Source organism: Apium graveolens, chromosome 8 (genome assembly GCF_009905375.1).
Source record: "Apium graveolens cultivar Ventura chromosome 8, ASM990537v1, whole genome shotgun sequence".
Classification (NCBI taxonomy): domain Eukaryota; kingdom Viridiplantae; phylum Streptophyta; class Magnoliopsida; order Apiales; family Apiaceae; genus Apium; species Apium graveolens.
The window spans coordinates 92,242,099-92,253,096 of NC_133654.1; the positions used below are offsets into that span (position 1 = coordinate 92,242,099).

General features: G+C 38.8%; 1 non-coding gene across 1 annotated transcript; it reads left to right on the forward strand.

The window, feature by feature from the left end:
• The first annotated feature begins 1,337 nt into the window (after positions 1-1,337).
• On the forward strand, positions 1,338-1,444 carry LOC141681721 (small nucleolar RNA R71). Its single transcript, XR_012559146.1, has one exon. It is a non-coding gene; the product is annotated as a small nucleolar RNA R71 (small nucleolar RNA).
• Positions 1,445-10,998: the final 9,554 nt, after the last annotated feature.

Below are 10,998 nucleotides of genomic sequence, written 5' to 3' on the forward strand. Positions count from 1 at the left end.
TGGAACGGTCCGCCAATTGTAGTGACATGTATGTGGGTTTTGGATCAGGCAGATCCAGCTTTTTAAAGATCGACAACGGCATCAGATTAATGCTTGCTCCCAAATCACAAAGGCACTTGTTAAAAGTTAGATTGCCAATGGTGCAAGGAATGGTGAAGCTTCCTGGATCTTTCAGTTTTGGTGGTAACTTTTGCTGCAGAACAGCGCTGCATTCTTCCGTGAGAGCAACGGTTTCAAGGTCATCCAGTTTCACCTTTCTTGAAAGAATAGTCTTCATAAACTTTGCATAACTAGGCATTTGTTCCAGAGCCTCAGCGAAAGGTATATTGATGTGAAGTTTCTTGAACACCTCCAGAAACTTCCTGAACTGTCTATCCAGCTTTTGTTGCTGCAATCTCTTAGGAAAAGGTGGTGGAGGATAGAGCTATTTCTCCCCTGTATTAGCCTCAGGCAGAGTGTGTTCAACAGTAGTCTTCCTTGGTTCCGCCACTTTCTCCTTTTGCTTAGATTCTTCATCTCTAACTTCAGCTTCGACTTCTTTTGCCTTTTCAGCATCAGCTACTTTTCCAGACCTTAAGGTAATAGCCTTGACTTGCTCTTTAGCTTCCTTCCTGCCTGGTACTTCCGTGTTACTGGGAAGAGTGCCAGGTTGACGATTGAGCACTGCATTGGCTAATTGACCGATTTGATTTTCCAAGGTCTTGATAGAAACCGCCTGACTCTTGCACAACAGCTTAAGTTCCTCAAAATCAGCACTAGTAGGTGCAGCTGCACTTCCCTGTTGAGGATATGATTGCCTTGTAGCATACTGCTGTGGTTGCTGGAATCCAGGTGGGTTAAACTGTTTACTTACTCCTTGCTGATATGTTGGCTGAATAGCATTCTGATTATTCCCCCAGCTGAAATTTGGATGATTTTTGTTGTTAGGATGGTAGGTCGCTGGCACAGGCTGCTGTTGTCGCTGATAATTATTCACATACTGAACAGATTCGTTGACAAGAGAACACTGATCCGTAGCATGAGAACCTGCACAAAGCTCACAAACCATAGCTATTTGATTAACTCCATACGTAGCCAAAGAATCAACCTTCATTGATAGCGCTTGGAACTGGGCTGCAATAGCGGTGGCTGCATCAACTTCCAGAATATCTGCGACCTTGCCTGAAGTCATCCTCTGAGTTGGGTTTTGATGCTCATTTGCAGCCATCGTCTCGATAAGATTATACGCCTCAGTATAGCTTTTAGCCCATAAGGCGCCTCCAGCTGCTGCATCGAGCATGGGCCGAGATTGGGCCCCCAAACCATTATAAAAACCAGTGATTACCATCCAATCCGGTATTCCATGATGTGGACATTTTCTCAACATTTCCTTGTAGCGTTCTCAAGCCTCGCACATAGATTCTGTAGGTTGCTGCGCAAACTGAGTAAGAGCACTCCTCATAGCAGCAGTCTTTGCCATTGGATAAAACTTCACCAGAAACTTTTGCGCAAGATCTTGCCATGTAGTGATGGACCCAGCTGGTTCAGAATGTAACCAGTCTTTAGCCTTATCCCTCAGTGAGAATGGGAAAAGCCTCAACTTGATAGCCTCATCAGTCACGCCATTATACTTAAAAGTGCTGCAGATCTCGACAAAATTCCTTATGTGCATGTTGGGGTCTTCAGTTGCCGCTCCTCCAAAAGAAACAGAATTCTGCACCATCTGAATAGTGCCCGGCTTGATTTCAAAGGTGTTAGCTTGAATAGCCGGATGAAGGATGCTTGACTGAATGTCATCAATTTTAGGCCGAGAAAAATCCATAAGAGCTGGATCAGCTTGAACAATACGATCTCCCATGTTTACTGGTTCTTTCTGCTCAGTTCCTGAATCCGAATCCTCAAAATCTAACTTCTCCGGAGTATCAAGAACTTCGTCTTTCTCTTCAGCTGTATCTAAGGTCCTCTTGCGAGCACGAGAACGAGTTTGCATAAACGCTTGCTAAAGTACCTGAAACACAACCGAAAAGAGTAATTAACTACTACGTCCTAATCACTGAGTCCTAATGACCTATGATGGTAAGTACATAAACTAAACAAATACGCCGAGTCCCCGGCAGCGGCGCCAAAAACTTGTTAGGGCGAAATCACGCACTAATATTCACGCAAGTATACGCGTTCGCAAGTAATATAGAATACTTTCTAGTTCGTTCCCTCAGAGACTCAAACTAAGTTTTTGTCTAATTAAACTCACTCACCAATGTATGACTACTTCTCAATGTTAAGATAATAACACTTAAAATTGTTGATTAAATATTAACTATAATTAACTACTTAATTAACCACTTAACTAACACTTCAATTTATCAGTAATAAAACACTCATGAGATCACAACTTCATTATTACTTCCTTCTATAGCCATTGTTATTACCTTTAGCATGTGACAGTGATGACATTAATTGAATAACACGAAACTGATAAAAGCCAACTTTCATTGTACTAATACCATTCTACCAAACATTCACAATTAAGATAGAAGTTGAATAGTCATCAATTATGTTGAGTTCCTATATGTCTACAGAAATTGACAACACAACGATTTAAGCACAAGTTATTCCTTTTGATTACATAGGGCAAATAAAACTGTTAGAATTACCCACTAATCATGCACAACGTACATGAACCTATGCTAGCATGGCAAGTTCTAAATCTCAAGATCCACCGTCGCTTCACAAGAGATTAACACCCTATCTTATATGTTCGTGACGCACATAAGACGAATACGCACAACCAATACTAGATATCATGCAATCATCACACACTAAAGTATTAAACAATTAACTAAAGAATTTCATAATAAATTCGTTGCAACCCCATGATCACGATTAGCCCATAATAGAACTTATCGCCATCATGGGTTCATATGAAATCATGATAAATAACACAAGAAAATAATAACTAAACTAATTATATTAAAACAGAGTACGTCACAAGAGTAAATAAGTCAAAGCAAGAAAACTAGCATCCAACGTTACAACGAAACAAGAATCACAAGAATATATGCTTCCTCTTCACTGTAGTGTGCTAAATCGGTCTTCTTCCTTATCTCCTTCGCTTCTTGCGCAAAAACACAATCTAAAACATAATCTCCTTCTTATTCTCTATGAAAACGTCTCAAATCTACTTATATAATAGTCCCATAAAACTCAGATTACATAGAAGTTGGAAGCCAAACAGAAGTAGAAGTCTAAAATAATTCAGCTTTTTCCCCGACCTGCGCGGCCGCTCAGCATTTCTGCGCGGGCGCGCAAGGTTGCTGCGCGGCCGTTCAGCATTGCTGCGCGGGCGCGCAGGACCCTACTGGAAAAATTCCCGGTTTGCTACGTTCCTTCGCCGTAATCTGCCCGTTCTCTTCCTCTCTCAATGGTGAACACATGCCAAGGCTTATTCTTGATGATTCCTCCTCCGAAATGAAACTAATACCCTGAAATGCATAAACACTAGAAAAACGCATCAAATACACAAAATACTTGATTTCAAGACACCAATTTAAGCCATTTTAAGACGTTCTAAGTGGTATAAAATGCCACTTATCAATCCTCGACTCCCGGTTTTAGAAAATGTTTTCACCTTTGGGTCCCTATACTAAGGATATATGCAAATTACCGCTATTCTCTAGCATAGGTATTATCAACTGAACCAACAGATATATATGACAAGAATATGAAACAGGCATGCATATATACCATATCAACATGCTTCAATATATCGCAAAATTTGCTAATTAACCAACATGCATCTATCACAAGATAATGCATATACATATATACATCACAACAACAGTATAACGGGTAGAAAACTTGCCTGAGCGACTGGGGGAGATAAAAGGCTCGGGACGAGTCTGGTAACCTATAAACAACAAGTAAGTTAGAATTAAGCCAAAGTCACTTGTAAATCTATACTCTAACTACCTTAGACTCTAACGCTCGCTTTTCGCTTACTGATTCTCTTAAGTCACTCGAGTACCCTCGGCTCCACCATTTTTTATAATTTAACCATTACAAGTTTTAAGGCGATTCCTTCGTGAGTGTCTTACCAACTGCCTAACACTCTTACCATAATTGTTTCATACACTAATTAACCCTTTTTGGTCTTTAACCTATGTTCAAAATAAGGCGAGGGGAAAAGTTTCGTTCGTGAAATGCCGTTACTTAAAACGGCCGTTTCTCCTAAACCGTACATCGGAATCAAACGTACTACATATCAAAACGAAACTCGTAACATGAACTATCTAAACATGGTAATGGTCATAATCTAGCAGGGAGTTCTCGGGTCCAAATGTTATGAACAAAAGCAGTCTAAAGTAAATCAGACATTACGACGGCTATGTTTACGCGATTACCAATGTTTAAACTACTCCAATTAACCACCAACCAACTCATAACCATCAATACAACAAAACTTCACCTAAACCATACCACATCAGTCCATAATCTCCAAGGTTTTCAACTCAAACAACCACAATCAAGACCTATGAACTATAATCAAGCTTCAATTACCAAAACACTTCCAAATCAAACCAAACTACTAATAATCACAATCCATGCTTCTCATTTCACAAAACCAACCATTAAACTTACTAACAAATAAAGTAAAGTCTAGGGTTTGAAGTTTATACCTTCCTTGGGAGGTGTTAAGTTGCTAGGAAGCCTTAGGGAGCCTCCTACAAGCTTGATCTTTCGAAAGAAATCAAGAACACAAAGTTAGGCTTTGAAGTTTCTAAAAGTCCGATTTAAAGAACTGTAAAAATGAGGGTCTTACCCTGATTATTTGGACAAGACTTGTGAACAAGAGTTGTAGGCCATCTCAATACCTTTCCAATGAGCTATAGAACACAATATTTGAGTGAGAAATGAAGGAGATACAACAGTTTTAGTGTGCTGGTTCTGTTTTGGCCGAGAGCAATGGAAATGGGGGAGGAAATGCTTTTGCTTTCTTGTGTTGGTGGAATAATGTGGTGGATAATGATGGGTTGTCTTGATATTTTGCTAGGTTAATAATAAACAAAGGAGTTAGTGGAAGATGATCTCACCATTTGCCATGTGTTGGTGATTTGTGGTGAGATGAGATCATCCCTAGTTAACTATATAATTAACTAGCCATTCCTTCCTAACTATCACTTGGTTTCTTGTTTGATCAACCATCCACTTACCTTGCCACTTGCAAAGGTATTTACAAGAGTCGTTATTCATTTCTTTATCCGGTTATCACTCAATCTCGTTGATCGTTTGGTTAAATACCTTAATGGTTTTATTGATAAAATCTTCTTGGTATTTTTAATACCTAAAGTAATTCTCCTTTATAATCATTGAATTTAAAATCCTTCATCTTAATATTAATTCCTTAAATCCCTTAATGTCTGGTGGAAATCTCGGGGAAAAATAAAAGTGCTCGTTTTCAAAATCCGACAGCTTTTACATACACTTATTTTCTTTATGGAATACTAATACGATCTTAGAATTTCCATAACAGTACTCCTATATATCGTGGTCTGATAATTTTTCTTAATCAGCATTGTCAGCAAAAGTTAATATTCATCCGGGTTTCAAAAATCTCCAAAAATTGGGGTTATTACAGTCTCCCCTCCTTAAAAGGATTCCGTCCCGGAATCAGATAGAAAATAGTTGGGGATGCTTTTCTAGCATTGTGCCTTCTAACTCTCTAGTCACTTTTCCACATTATGGTTCTACCACCAAACTCTGACTAGTTTGATAACCCTTCTCCTAAGCACTTGTCCCTTTTCGATCTATAACCCTTCCTGGTTGCTCCATATAGGTTACGTCTGGTTGTATGTCTATGCGCTCATATGCCCCTATTTATCTGGCATCCGAATTACATTTTCTTAACATTGATACGTGGAACACATTATGAACTTGCTACATATTCGGGGGTAGGGCTAGCTCATATGCTATCTTCCCAATATGTCTTAATATATCCAAGGGTCCAACAATTCGTGGACTTAGCTTCCCTTTCTTTCCGAACCTCATCCTTCCTTTCCAAGGGAATACCTATAACAACACTAGGTCCCATACTTCCTATTCCTTGTCCTTTCGTGTCAAATCAACATACTTCGTGTTCCCATCTTGGGCTACTACCAGCCGTCCTCTGATTAAAATCTATTATATCCTTGATCCTTTGGACTACTGTGGGTCCGAGCATCTTGCGCTCTACAACTTCATCCTAACATAAGGGAGATCGACATTGTCTTCCCTCAAGGATCTCATAAGGCGATATCTCAATACTGACATATGATCTATTATCGTAAGAAAACTCAATCCGTGTTAAGTGATCATTCCAAATTCTTTCAAGTCTATTGCACAGACTCTCATTATAGCTTTTAACATTAGAGCTTTTGCTTCTCAATACCCATTCTTTTCCAGTTCGTAATCGCTACTACCTTCCATTCCTAATATTATACTGGTTATACTTTTGCTCCTTAGCGTTCTATAACCTTTTAATAACCATGCCAACCTTAGTATCACGAATGTGTTTCCATTCCGAATACTACCACAACTTTATTACTCCTTTTTCAGCTGTTTCTATTTTCGAAAGCTTAATCCTTCATATAGAAGTAAAAGAATTTATTGAGAGATCACTATGATCATGAACACTTGTTATATCGCATAGTTAGTACAGAAGGTGGCCAACCTTTAGTACTTGACAAGCAATTAAACAATAGATGGTATCCTACTAGGCTTCTATCACACAGATAGATAGTCATTCGGCAATACCTCCCCTTTCTGGAAGGGTTGTTCTTCTCAGCTTACATGAAATGAAAAGAAGAGAAAAGAACGAATTGAAGAGAATTGTATATATGAAAAAATATACTGCCACAAAATATCTGGCTTGGAACCTACCTCTGAACTATAGAGGTTTGTCATAGGAGAACAAAACATATATGTATTTATATCAACATCAAGTATTATAGCATCGCATTTCACATGCCTAAATATTTTCGCCATTCCGTCCATCATTCTATGGACCCATGCTCTTCCTCGAGCTTATACACAATCACCTTTGAAACTCCCTCGATATCGAAAATCGAATCTGGGATCTCATTCTAGACCTCATCGTTACTAGAATCCATTTCTATACCGCAACCTTCTTCGTATGGGTAATACTACTCTTTATCGATAAGAAGGAATAAATATATCATAGGTAGATAATCGACTTAATTAGTCTATCAATGATAACTTATACACCACCACGACCCGATTAGTGGTACTTACTCTCAACATCCCTTCCAATACAACTCTCACGGTTGTAAGTAATCAGCTCATTACTCTCAGAATCATTCCTGCATTACTATGGCCCACCGTTGACCTACTGTAGTTATTCGTTTTCCATGAAATTTTAATAGCTAACCATACGGAGTCCATTCATATCATATCGAATTCTTCTAAGGAGGTAACATGATCACCATTCTTGATTCATGAAGAACACTCCTGATCCTGACGTACATTCATGACGTGAAGCAGATAAAATTGCAGAAGAGTTTCAATGAAAGCAATGATAGCAGGTTAATACCATTCTTAATCATATGCCTTCAATAGAAGACTTAACTCAAAGGTTTGTTTAGTCCTTTTTTTTTGAAACATGGTCCAGGCTCATTCTCAAGATAGTATCTCCTGAGATAGATAGCCCGCTCATGGCGATTACACGAATTAAACCTTTACCAACTACTATTACGGTTGGGTATTGCACAGTCATCCGAAGGAATGTCAATCTTCCAAACTATAATACAACCTTCTTAGCTTTAACCATCATCACTGTATTCCTTTGGCACAAGCGCCTATAATTATCCTCTTACCTTTAAAGTGTCGGCCACCTCTTTGGCCTTTCCTGATAGTAAAATTTCCTTACAGTCAATGTCATTTTAACCACCTCCAAATAAATTTTCTACCTTATTTTAATCACAGCTTATGTGAAAATGCTTTTCTTTAATATCTGATGAGTAAATAAAAAAAATATCACCATTTTTCCATAAGTTATTGCCTCAATCTTTAGAGGTTAATCACTGTCACGACTGACTCTCAATCATACTTAGAACATCTTTTATCTTAGGTCCTAATTGCCCTGAACAATTTCGACCTTTACTGGTTCGATCCATACTTTCTCGTGGTTTAACACATGCCCCACTTGGCATCATTATAATTATGTCATATTTCCTTTATCAACATTTTTATTCTTGAGAATTTTGAATATTTCCTTTCTCCTTGTAAAACCTCTAAGGTTATCCTTCAATCGTTCCTCTTGTATTCCCTATATACAGGGCAATACTAGAACCATTGTCTATATACTTCTGAAAAATTTCTCCACTGATCCTTAAAGGTTATTATTACCTTAATCCTTTCCAATTCATACTGTCAAAACTCATACTATCCCTATTAAGGGTGAAATGCCAACCTTTATGCATTCCCCTAGGATTCGTTTTAAGTTACCGATGTTCTATCCTTAATTCCACCTTTAAAAAGGTACAAGCATCCTTCCATGGATAAATAAAGTCATATATCCCTGATAAGGGTATCTTATTCAATCATTTCCACCTCGATAGTCTATACCGAATTTCACAATAGCATCCTTATTCAAGTTAAGGTCAATCCACATGGCCTCCAAAAGATAAAAATGGTTATCTGCTTTTCTTTCCTGATTTGGTAATGATCACATGGATGATCTGGAAGATATTGGTCATGTTCAACGTGAACTTCTTCTTAATAAATCCTTATTTACTTTTGTTGTTTATCTCAACAGTCATCTCAATGTTGGGATATCTTTCATACCTGGCGTCTCCTTTCCTGGGTATCAAGCCACCGGTCTTACACTTCACATTCTTGAAGGTCACTTCCTTCATCCAATTTTTCTAATTTCTTACTTCCTTGTCTCCTCAGTCTATCCGCGTCTCAATATTTATCCTTCGAACTATCTCAAGGTTTCCTCAAATCCTCCCAACTTACAGGGGATAAAATATATTTATCTCTTATGCCTTCAACCATCAATTTAACTCATGGTGAATCACCCTCATCCTGATAATTACATACTTTTCTATTTCCATTGCTACGAGTCTTTACGGTTTCCTCATACCCAACTTCCTTATCATTCCTCAAACTCTATTGCCTTTATATTCCTTTCCACTTCAGTTTCTTTTTATTTTCCTTTCTCTTATCATTATTTCATGAACCAACACAACATAAGCATTGATTTCAAATATCCCGTCATTCTGGATTCGTGTCCTCAGAACGAATCTTGATAACTTTTACAACTTAGATTCATAATTCATCATACTCATCCGCTTTTGTTCTAGCTCCAAAGCTTTTACACTACCTCCATGACCTTGGGAAGTACTTTCCCGAAAATAATTTTCTGAATTTAAATTAGTTTATTATAATCTCTTGCTCCGTGCCTTCCTTGGCCTTTCACCAGCGGGTGGCCTCTCTCTTAGGAGGGTAAGTGACAAAAATAGTCTTTTGTGATTCGTCAATCATTTAGAATCTCAAATGATTCTTGTATTTCCTTTAGCCAGGCTCTTGCCTCGACTGGGTCAGCTTGTTCCTTGGAACTCTGAGAGCTTAGCGACTTAAAGGTCCTGAAAGAATTTCTCACCGCATTGTTTCCTCAGGGTGGTGTTTGGGGATAATAGTCTAACTTCTGTCTAGACTGGTCTATAAATTGTCGTATAGGAGTACCATCTCGGGTCTCCTTTCCTTACTCGACTTTCTGTTTCCTTAGTATGAAATATTTCAACCTTCTCCCATAATCGGGGTTATCTTATACATTAAAAACCTTGTTTTCCACTCTATTATGTTATGGGTTCTTTCTTTCTTGATGGCAACCTCCCTAACTATAACATTCAGGGTTTGCCCTAAATCTTATTCCTCAAACTATGGCTCTCATCCTTAAGCTCTTGAAATTTTGGAACCCAATTTCGGTAAGAACACCTCACTATCCCCTTATCATCTTTCTCGGTGTGGATCTCTTCTCCAGTCATTGACTCTCTGCCTTCATTCATCACTTTTTCTGGCACAATATGTTCTTTTCCAAAAATTCAGTCTGTATTGCAATCTCAAACAGCTTTTCGGTACCGGCTCAGGTTACCTTCACTTCTATTTCCATTTTCTCAAAATCTCTTATAAACTATCCCAAAGACATTATCATCTTGGGTCTCTCCTTTTTACTAAGGGCATCAGCCACCACATTGGCTTTCCCCGAATGATAAAGAATCTCCCAATCATAATTCTTGATTAGCTCTAACCGCCTCCTCTGGCGTATGTTGAGCTCTTTCTACGTAAAAATGTACTAGAGCTCCTATGGTTTGTGTAAATCTTGCACTTCTCTCCATACAAGTAGTGCCTCCAATCTTTAGGGAAAAACTATTGCCACGAGCCCAAGCTCATGGGTGGGGATATCGAATTTTATATTCCCTTAATTATCTTGACGCGTGCGCGATTACCTTGTTGTGCTGTATATGAAGCACCCTAATTCCTTATGCGAAGCGTCACTACACATCACAAAATCTCATTTTCCATCCGGCAACGCCAATATAGGGAACGTCACCAACCTTTGCTTCGGTTCTTAAAAGTTGTTCTCGCATTTCTCTGTCCATTCGAACTTCTCAGTCTTACGAGTAAGCCGCGTTAAAGGGGCTACTATCTTTACAAACTTGAACGAACCTCCGGTAGTGACCGGCCAATCCTACCTCTGGTAGTTTCCCTAACCATGGTCATCAATCCCTCAGTGGTCCTTTATTCATTCTTGTCAGGATCCTCCACAGGATCCTCCTCAGCAACAATCCCTTCTAGGACAACATCCTCAACCGCTACATCCTCAATATGAACATCATCCGGTCCTGCGTTAGGACGCTCTATCGGATCCACAATCCGATCTCCAATTAGTAATAAAACATCATCGCGTTGTTGCTCCTCAACCTCAGGGTTCGGAGTCCCGCTACCATATACGATAACGAA